Genomic DNA, 11,112 nt, shown 5'->3' on the forward strand with positions numbered 1-11,112 from the left:
TGATGATGAACATCTTGCATATTGTTTGATCCCATATTTTGAAGAACTCCCTTAGGATGGATTTTCTGAACTATTATTAGGTCAAAATCTCCATACATTTTTGTGTTTTTTAAATTTTATCTTTTCATGAGGAATGCTCCTTGAGGTAAAAGTCAAGAATCTACATAAACATGTTATGAGTCATGGCTTATTTCAGATCCTTTTTTTTTTTTAAAGATTTTATTTATTTATTTGACAGAGAGAGAGAGAGCACAAGTAGGCAGAACAGCAGGGAGAGGGAGAGGAGGAAGCATGCTCTCTGCTGAGCAGGGAGCCTGACATGGGGCTCGATCCCAGGACCCTGGGATCATGACCTGAGCAGAAGGCGGCTGCTTAACCGACTGAGCCACCCAGGAGCCCCTTATTTCAGATCCTTAAGCAGATTTAGTTAACTGTTTTGTTTTGTTTGGTGAGGAATGGATCGGTGCCTGGCCAAACTCTGAATAGGAGGCCATCGATTTTGAGATGGTGGGACCACAGTCAGCATTTCCCGTTAATCAGTGCATTCCTTCTGCAAGTGGCCATATATAGTGCTTGTCCCAGGGTAGTCAGTGCTCAATGACTAAGTACTGAATCAAATGGAAGAGAAACGAGAAATCTGGGTCAAACCTCAGCTAAAACAAAAAGGTGATGGAAGCCACAGCAGCTCTGGGGGTTTCAGACCTGGCAGTCTGGGGTTATTTTTTTGCAGCATCCCTGCTGCCAACAGATACCTTTTGGGTAGTCAGAAAGACTCAGCAATCAGAGCTGTGCATCTGGCCATGGTTCCAATGCAGCCCAGCATGAAGGTCCAAGCTCCATTCAGGTCAAGTCACAATGAGCTCACAAATCTGTGCATCTATGGCAGACTGTCTGTAAGAGCATACAGGGGAAGTCTATTTCCTGCGTTAGAACACATCAATGTACCTACCTTGTTCACGAGTTGGTAGAACCCCCTCCTTTTACAAGCTTTTTATTTTGAAATAATTACAGATTTACAGTAAGTTGTAAACTTAGAGAGATCCTGTGTACCTTTCACCCAGTAATTTCTCCCAATGGTTACATCTTGCATAAACATGGCGCACAGGATTTGACACTGGGACAATGTGTATGTATAGTTCTACACCATTTTATCCGCAGAGGTAGATTTGTATAAATACCACCATAATCAAGATACAGAGATATAGAGCTATTCCATCACCAGAGATTTCCCTTGTGCTACCCCTTTTATAGTCCTGTCGTGTTAGCTCCCTCTACCATGTGCACAATCCTTAAACCCTGGCAACCACTAATTTGTTTCCCATCTTTATAATTTTGGCACGTTCATGAGACTATAGATGGAATCATACTGTGTGTGAATTTCTGAGATTGACTTTTTTCACTAAACATAATGCCCTTGAGATCCATGCAGCTTGATGTGTGTATAATCACTTCCTTTTTATTGCTAAGTAGTATTCCATTGGACAGACATACTACAATTGTTTAACCATTCACCTATTATTGAAGGACTTTGGCTTGTTTCCTGGTTTGGGCTCTCACAGATAAAGCTGCTATGAATAATCATGTTCAGACTTTTGTGCTGACATACGTGTTTACTTCTCTGGAATAAATATCCATGATTGAAATTACTGGTTCAAAAAGTAATTACACTTTTAGTTTTGTAAATTAAAAAATAAAAAGGCAAATTGTTTTCTAGAGTGGCTATCGTTTTGTATTCCCATCAGTGATATGAGAGATTCAGTTTCTCTATACCTTTGCCAGAATTTGGTATTGTCACTATTTTTTATTTTATGTGTTCTAATAGGTGTGTAGTGATATCTCCTCATGGTATTAGCTTTCAGTTCCCTAACACTAGTGTTCAAAAGATGTTGAACATCTTTTAATGTGATTATTTGCCATCGGTGACAGGTGGATTCATGACTCTTGCCCATTTTCTAATTGAATTGCTCTTTTTTTCTTCTGTTGAGTTTTGAGAGTTCTTAATATAATCTAGATATGATGCCTGTATCACATATGTGGTTTGCACATATTTTATCCCAGTCTATGTCTTTCCTCTTTACCCTCTTTATAGGATCTTTCACAGGACAAATACTTTTAATTTATACAAAGTCAAGTTATCTTTTTTTTTTTTTTCCCATGTATGGTTGGTGTCATGTCCAAGAGTACTTCGCGAGGCCCTAGGTCTTGAAGATTTTTGTCTTGTGTCATCTGCTAAAAGATTTATATTTTTACATTTAACATTTCAATCTTTCATCCATTTTGTATAACAGGGTTTAAATCAAATTTCTTTTTCTTTTCTCTCTCTCTCTTTTTTTCCCCCTCAATTAGATATCCAATTGCTCCTATACTACTTATTAGAAGAATATCCTTCCTTCATCAAATTGCTTTCATGCCTTTGTCAAAAATAAGTTGTCTGTACCTGTATGGAGCTATTTTTAGCATCTCTGTTCTGTTCCATTGATCTTTATGTCTACCCTCCAGCAAAACCTTGATTAGTGTAACTATATAATGAGCCTTGAAATTGGGGAGTGCTTTCTCCCAATTTATTCCTCTTTCTCAGAATTGTTTTAAGTATTCTAGTTCCTTTGTTTTTCATTATAAATTTTAGAATAGTCATATCTGTATCTACAAGAAATCTTGCTGGGATTATAATAGGTATTTAACTAAGACTATTTGTCAATTTGGAGAAAATTGACAACTTTATTGGTAAGTCTTCTCTTTCATGAACATAGTATGTCTCTCCCTTTATTCTACTGACACCCAGGTATTTCACTCTCTTTGAACTATTGTAAATGATATTATATTTTACTTTTCACCTATTTGTTGCTAGTATATAGAAATATAATTGGTTTTTGTATGCTGCTCTCTTATTGTGTGACATTGCCAAAATTACTTATTAGTTTTAGAGGTTTTTGTAGATTACTTGGCATTTTCTATATAGATTATCATGTCATCTGTAAATAGGGGCAGTTTTATTACAATCTTTCTGATCTGCAAAACTTTTATTTCCTTTTCTTGTCTTATTTCACTAGCTAGAGTTTCCAGTTACATTTTGCATAGCACTGATGATAGTGAACATCCTACCTTGTTTGAAGTCTTCAGGGCAGAATATTCAGTCTTTCAGCCTTACATGTTTGTTGTAGATTTCTTTCTTTCTTTCTTTTAAGATTTATTTATTTATTTGACAGAGAGAGAGCACAAGCAGGGGGAAAGGGAGAGGGAGAAGCAGGCTCCCCACTGAGCAGAGAGCCTGATGCAGGGCTCAATCCCAGGACCCTGAGATCATGACCTGAGCTGAAGGCAAATGCTTAACCTGAGAAACAAAGGTGCCCCTGTTGTAAAATTCTTATTGAAGCTCTTCAATAAGTTGAGGAAGTTTCCTCTATTCTAGTTTTCTGAATTTTTTTGTTTTTGTTTGTTGTTTTAGTCATGAATGGGTATATTAGTTTCTCAAATTCTTTTTCTGACTATTTTATATAATTGTCTGATTTTTCAGTTTTAGCTGTTTAATATGATGGATGATACTGATTGATTTTCAAATAATGAATAGCTTTCCTTTCCTGAATTGAGTCCCACTTGGTAATGTATTTAATTCTTTTTATATATTTTGGAATATATTTGCTAGTATTTTGTTTAGAAATTTTGCATGTGTATTAATGCAAGATATAATTCTGTAGTTTTCTGTACTGCCTGAGTCTGGTTTTGATATTGGGAAAATACTTGTAGAACAACTAAAAAGTATTTCTTCCTCTTCTATTTTGTGTAGAATTAGTGTTAATTTTTTAAACTTCCACAAGTCTCCAGTGACATTATCTGAGCTGAGAAAAATTTTTCTCAGAAGGTTTTAACTTATGCATTCAATTTCCTTAATAGTTATAAAGCCATTTAAATTTTTGGTTTCACATTACAAAAGTAGTGGAGAGGCTCCTGGGTAGCTCACTTTAGTTAAGCATCTGACTCTTGATTTCAGCTTAGGTCATGATCTCAGAGTTGTGAGATTGAGCCCTACATCAGGCTCTGCACTCAGCGGGGAGTCTGCTTAAGATTCTCTCCTCCCTCTCCTCTGCCCTGCACCCTTCCCCCTGCCCCGCTCCTATGCACACATGCATTCTCTTTCTCTAAAAAATAAATAAAATAAAAGTTGGTGTAGTTTTTACTTTTCATAATTGGTATATTTCATTTAATTTAGAGTGTGTAGAGTTGTCGGTAATATTCTCTTATTATCTTTTTGATGTTTATAGGGTCTCTAGTGATATCTATTTTTTTTATTTCTGATAATAGTAATTTGTATCTTCTCTCTTGTTTTTCTTTGTTAGCCTAGCTGGAGGTATGTCAATTTTATTGATCTTTTTAAAGAACTAGAGTTTTCTTTCATACATTTTCTCTGTTTCAGGTTTGTGTATCTGTTTTTTTGTACTGTGTTTTCACTGCATTGATTCTAATCTTATTTTAATTACTTTCTTCCTCTGCTGGCTATGAATTTATTTTACCCTTTATGTTTTGTTGTTTCGAGATGTGGGAGCTTAGATTATTGATTTAAGACATTCTTGATTCTAACACAAGTTTTTAGTGCTATAAATTTCCCTCTCAGCCCTGCTTTACCTGCATCCCACAAATTTATATATGCTGTATTTTCATTTCCATTCAGCTGATTGCATTATTTTAATTCCTTTGAAATTTCCTCTTTGACATATGGATTATTTGGAAAAGTGTTGTTTAAATTATGAGTATATGGAGATTCTCTTGTTGTCTTTCTGTTACTGATTTTTAGTTTGGTTCCACTATAGTCACAGAACACACTCTGTGATTTCAATTCGTTTAAACTTCTTGAGGATTATTTTATGGCTGAGGATATTTTCTATCTTTGTATATGCTCCTTGGAAACTTGGGGAAAATATGTATTCTGTTATAGTTGGGTGAAGTGTTCATAAATTTCAATTTCATTCTGGTGGTGGATCATGTTGAGTTGTCTATATCTTTGCCAAATTTTCTATTTAGTTATTCATTCAGTTATTGAGTGAAGAATGTTGAATTCTCCTACTAAAATTGTTGATTTGTCTATTTCATTTTTCAGTTATATCACATTACTTTTTTTTATAGTTCAATATCTATCTCTTTATTTTCTTTCTTTTTTTAAATTTTATTGTTATGTTAATCACCATACATTACATCATTAGTTTTTGATGTAGTGTTCCATGATTCATTGTTTGCATATAACACCCAGTGCTCCATTCAGTACATGCCCTCTTTAATACCCATCACCAGCCTAACCCATCCCTCCACTCCCTTCTCCTCTAGAACCCTCAGTTTGTTTCTCAGAGTCCATAATCTCTCATGGTTCGTCTCCCCCTCCGATTTCCCCCCCTTCATTTTTCCCTTCCTACTATCTTCTTTTTTTTTTTAAACATATAATGTATTATTTGTTTCAGAGGTACAGGTCTGTGATTCAACAGTCTTACACAATTCACAGCGCTCATCATAGCACATACCCTCCCCAATGTCTATCACCCAGCCACCCCATCCCTCCCACACCCCACCACTCTAGCAACCCTCAGTTTGTTTCCTGAGATTAAGAATTCCTCATATCAGTGAGAGCATATGATACATGTCTTTCTCTAATTGACTTATTTTGCTCAGCATAATACCCTCCAGTTCCAACCACATCATTGCAAATGGGAAGATTTCATTCCTTTTGATGGCTGCATAATATTCCATTGTGTGTATATACCACATCTTCTTTATCCATTCATCTGTCAATGGACATCTTGGCTCTTTCCACAGTTTGGCTATTGTGGACATTGCTGCCATAAACATCGGGGTGCACGTACCTCTTCGGATCCCTACATTTGTATCTTGGGGTAAATACCCAGTAGTGCAATTGTTGGGTCATATGGGAGCTCTATTCTCAACTTTTTGAGGAACCTCCATACTGTTTTCCAGAGTGGCTACACCAGCTTGCATTCCCACCAACAGTGTAGGAGGGTTCCCCTGTCTCCGCATCCCCACCAAAATCTGTTGTTTCCTGACTTGTTAATTTTAGCCACTCTGACTGGTGTGAGGTGGTATCTCAGTGAGGTTTTGATTTGGATTTCCCTGATGCCAAGCGATGTTCAGCACTTTTTCATGTGTCTGTTGGCCATTTGGATGTCTTCTGTGGAAAAATGTCTGTTCATGTCTTCTGCCCATTTCTTGATTGGATCATTTGTTCTTTGGGTGTTGAGTTTAAGAAGTTCTTTAGAGATTTTGGACACCAGCCCTTTATCTGATACGTCATTTGCAAATATCTTCTCCCATTCTGTTGGTTGTCTTTTGGTTTTATTTACTGTTTCTTTTGCTGTGCAAAAGTTTTTATCTTGATGAAGTCCCAATAGTTCATTTTTGCCCTAGCTTCCCTTGCCTTTGGTGACGTTTCTAGGAAGAAGTTGCTGCGGCTGAGGTCAAAGAGGTTGCTGCCTGTGTTCTCCTTTAGGATTTTGATGGACTCCTGTCTCACATTGAGGTCTTTCAACCATTTGGAGTCTATTTTTGTGTGTGGTGTAAGGAAATGGTCCAGTTTCATTCTTCTGCATGTGGCTGTCCAATTTTCCCAACACCATTTGTTGAAGAGACTTTTTTCCATTGGACATTCTTTCCTGCTTTGTCGAAGATGTGTTGACCATAGAGTTGAGGGTCCATTTCTGGGCTCTCTATTCTGTTCCATTGATCTATGCCAGGACCATAGTATCTTGATGATGACAGCTTTGTAATAGAGCTTGAAGTCCGGAATTGTGATGCCACCAGCTTTACTTTTCTTTTTCAACATTCCTCTGGCTATTCGGGGTCTTTTCTGGTTCCATACAAATTTGAGGATTATTTGTTCCATTTCTTTGAAAAAAGTGGATGGTATTTTGCTAGGGATTGCATTAAATGTGTAGATTGCTCTAGGTAGGATTGACATCTTCACAATATTTGTTTTTCCAATCAATGAGCATGGAACGTTTTTGCATTTCTTTGTGTCTTCCTCAATTTCTCTCATGAGTGTTTTATAGTTTTCTGAATACAGATTCTTTGTCTCTTTGGGGAGATTTATTCCTAGGTATCTTATGGTTTTGGGTGCAATTGTAAATGGGACCGACTCCTTAATTTCTTTCTTCTGTCTTGTTGGTGTATAGGAATGCCACTGATTTCTGTGCATTGATTTTATATCCTGCCACTTTACTGAATTCCTGTATGAGTTCTAGCAGTTTTGTGGTGGAGTCTTTTGGGTTTTCCACATAAAATATCATATCATCCTCAATGAGTGAGAGTTTGTCTTCTTCATTGCTGATTCAGATGCCTTTTATTTCTTTTTGTTGTCTGAATCCTGTGGCTAGGACTTCTAGTACTATGTTGAATAGCAGTGGTGATGATAGTGGACATCCCTGCAGTGTTCCTGACCTTAGGGGGAAAGCTCTCAGTTTTTCCCCAATGAGAATGATATTCACTGTGGGTTTTTCATAGATGGCTTTTATGATATTGAGGTATGTACCCTCTATCCCTATACTCTGAAGAGTTTTGATCAAGAAAGGATGCTGTACTTTGTCAAATGCTTTTTCTGCATCTATTGAGAAGATCATATGGTTCTTATTCTTTCTTTTATTAATATATTGTATCACATTGATTGATTTGCGGATGTTGAACCAACCTTGCAGCCCAGGGATAAATCCCACTTGGTCGTGGTGAATAATCCTTTTAATGTACTGTTGGATCCTATTGGCTAGTATTTTGGTGAGAATTTTTGCACCCATGTTCATCAAGGATATTGGTCTGTAATTCTCCTTTTGGATGGGGTCTTTGTCTGGTTTTGGGATCAAGGTAATGGTGGCCTCATAAAAGAAGTTTGGAAGTTTTCCTTCCATTTCTATTTTTTGGAACATTTTCAGAAGAATAGGTATTAATACTTCTTGAAATGTTTGGTAGAATTCCCCTGGGAAGGCATCGGGCCCTGGGCTCTTGTTTGTTGGGAGATTTTTGATGACTGCTTCAATTTCCTTAGTGGTTATAGGTCTGTTCAGGTTTTCTGTTTCTTCCTGGTTCAGTTTTGGTAGTTGATTCATCTCTAGGAATGCATCCATTTCTTCCAGGTTATTTAATTTGCTGGCATAGAGTTGCTCATAATATGTTCTTATAATTGTTTGTATTTCTTTGGTGTTGGTTGTGATCTCTTCTTTTCCATTCATGATTTTATTTATTTGGGTCCTTTCTCTTTTCTTTTTCATAAGTCTGGCCAGGGGTTTATCAATCTTGTTAATTCTTTCAAAGAACCAGCTCCTAGTTTCGTTGATCTGTTCTACTGTTCTTTTGGTTTCTATTTCATTGATTTCTGCTCCAATCTTTATTATTTCTCTTCTCCTGCTGGGTTTGGGCTTTATTTGCTGTTCTTTCTCCAGCTCCTTTAGGTGTAGGGTTAGGTTGTGTATTTGAGACATTTCTTGTTTCTTGAGAAAGGCTTGTATTGCTATATACTTTCCTCTTAGGACTGCCTTTGCTGCATCCCAAAGATTTTGAACAGTTGTGTTTTCATTTTCATTGGTTTCCATGAATTTTTTAAATTCTTCTTCAATTCCTGGTTGACCCATTCATTCTTTAGTAGGATGCGCTTTAGCCTTCATGTATTTGAGTTCTTTCCGACTTTCCTCTTGTGATTGAGTTCTAGTTTCAAATCATTGTGGTCCGAAAATATGCAGGGAATGATCTCAATCTTTTGGTACTGGTTGAGACCTGATTTGTGACCTAGGATGTGATCTATTCTGGAGAATGTTCCGTGGGCACTAGAGAAGAATGTGTATTCCTTTGCTTTGGTTCTGAATATGTCTATGAAGTCCATTTGGTCAAGTGTGTCATTTAAAGTCTTTATTTCCTTGTTGATCTTTTGCTTGGATAATCTGTCCATTTCAGTGAGGGGGGTGTTAAAGTCCACTATTATTGTATTGTTGTCGATGTGTTTCTTTGCTTTTGTTATTATTTGGCTGCTCCCATGTTAGGGGCATAGATATTTATAATTGTTAGTTCTTCTTGTTGGATAGACCCTTTAAGTATGATATAGTGTCCTTCCTCATCTCTTATTACAGTCTTTGGTTTAAAATCTAATTTGTCTGATATAAGGATTGCCACCCCAGCTTTCTTTTGATGTCCATTAGCATGATAAATGGCTTTCCACCCCCTCGCTTTAAGTCTGGAGGTGTCTTTGGGTCTAAAATGAGTCTCTTGCAGATAGCATATCAATGGGTCTTGGTTTTTTATCCAATCTGATACCCTGTGTCCTTTGATTGGGGCATTTAGCCCATTTACATTCAGGGTAACTATTGAAAGATATTAATTTAGTGCTATTGTATTGCCTGTAAGGTGACTGTTACTGTATATTGTCTGTGTCCCTTTCTGATCTATGTTACTTTTATGCTCTCTTTGCTTAGAGGACCCCTTTCAATATTTTTTATTTTATTTTATTGAGAGAGACAGAGAGAGAGCATGAGAGGGAGGAAGATCAGAGGGAGAAGCAGACTCCCTGCCGAGCAGGGAGCCCAATGCGGGACTCGATCCCGGGACTCCAGGATCATGACCTGAGCTGAAGGCAGTCGCTTAACCAACTGAGCCACCCAGGCGCCCCCCTTTCAATATTTTTTGTAGGGCTGGTTTCTTGTTTGCAAATTTCTTTAGTTTTTGTTTGTCTTGGAAGCTTTTTATCTCTCCTTCTATTTTCAATGACAGTCTAGCTAGATATAGTATTCTTGGCTGCATATTTTTCTCGTTTAGGGCTCTGAAAAGATCATGCCAGTCCTTTCTGGCCTCCCAGGTCTCTGTAGATAAGTCTGTTGCCAATCTAATGTTTCTACCATTGTAGGCTACAGATCTCTTCTCCCCAGCTGCTTTCAGGATTTTCTCTTTGTCTCTGAGACTTGTAAGTTTTACTATTAGATGTCGGGGTGTTGACCTATTTTTACTGATTTTGAGGGGGGTTCTCTTGCCTCCTGGATTTTGATGCCTGCTTCCTTCCCCAAATTAGGGAAGTTCTCTGCTATAATTTGCTCCATTATACCTTCTGCCCCTCTCTCTCTTTCTTCTTCTTCTGGGATCCCAATTATTCTAATGTTGTTTCATCTTATGGTATCACTTATCTTGAATTCTGCCCTCGTGATCCAGTAGTTGTTTATCTCTCTTTTTCCCCACTCCTCTGTGAGCCCCCAGAGAAAAGCAGTCAGTCACTCTCGTCTCCCTGGTCTCCGGCCATGCTCCATGCTCACCCGGCCTGTGACCAAGCATTTCTATCTCTGGCACCCGACTCAGTGTGAAGTCTCCAAACCCAGCAGATCCCTGTGGTATACCCCCGTGCCACTCTTCCCTGGGGAGGAAGGGAGTCTCCCTGGATCTGCCGTTTGTTGGGTCCCCGCTGGAAGAGCAGTGGCCCGACTGTGCCACGGATCACGGATTATGGCAACCCCGAGCTGAGAGCCCACTCCTCGGCTCCGTCTCTGTAGCCGGCTTCCCCGCTCTGATATCTGGGGGCTCTGCCACACTCAGGTACCCCAGTCTTTCTGTGCCCCGGAGGGTCCTGAGACCATACTGCCCCAGTGAGGGTTCCACCCCCTGCTTAGCAACTGGAGTGACGTCCCTCAGCGGAGCCGACTTCTACAAGTTCCGATTTTGTGCTCCGTGGCTCTGTCACTTGCCAGAAGCGGCCGACGGAGGCCCCCTCCCCTGCCATCTACCCTCCTGAATATCGCCTCTGATTCACTTCTCCGCATGTCCTACCTTCCAGAAAGTGGTTGCTTTTCTGTTCAGAGAGTTGCTGCTATTCTTTTCTTCGACCTCCTGTTGAGTTCGTAAGTGTTCAGAATGGTTTGATCCCTATCTAGCTGAATTCCTGGGACCAGACGAAATTAAGGTCTCCTACTCCTCCACCATCTTGCTCCTCCACTTTTATATCACATTATTTTTTAGTGTGTGTGTGTTGCATATATATTTAGGTTCTGTGTCTTCTTGGTTGTTTGACCTTTTGTCTTAGCCAGCTCAGGCTGCTATGATAAATTACCACAGACTGGATGGCTTAAACAACAGAAATTTATTTTTCATGGTTCT

At 38.6% G+C, this 11,112-nt stretch overlaps 1 long non-coding RNA gene across 1 annotated transcript in view; it reads right to left on the reverse strand.

Annotated features, from left to right (window-relative positions):
- Positions 1–394: 394 nt before the first annotated feature.
- LOC118007292 overlaps positions 395–11,112 on the reverse strand; it is a 56,284-nt gene continuing 45,566 nt past the window's right edge. The window contains exon 3 of the long non-coding RNA XR_004678365.1: positions 395–891. This is a non-coding gene — a long non-coding RNA (uncharacterized LOC118007292). The remainder of the gene's footprint in view (positions 892–11,112) is intronic.

Source organism: Mirounga leonina, unplaced genomic scaffold (genome assembly GCF_011800145.1).
Source record: "Mirounga leonina isolate KUSES-001 unplaced genomic scaffold, KU_Mleo_1.0 Mir_117, whole genome shotgun sequence".
In the NCBI taxonomy this organism is placed as follows: domain Eukaryota; kingdom Metazoa; phylum Chordata; class Mammalia; order Carnivora; family Phocidae; genus Mirounga; species Mirounga leonina.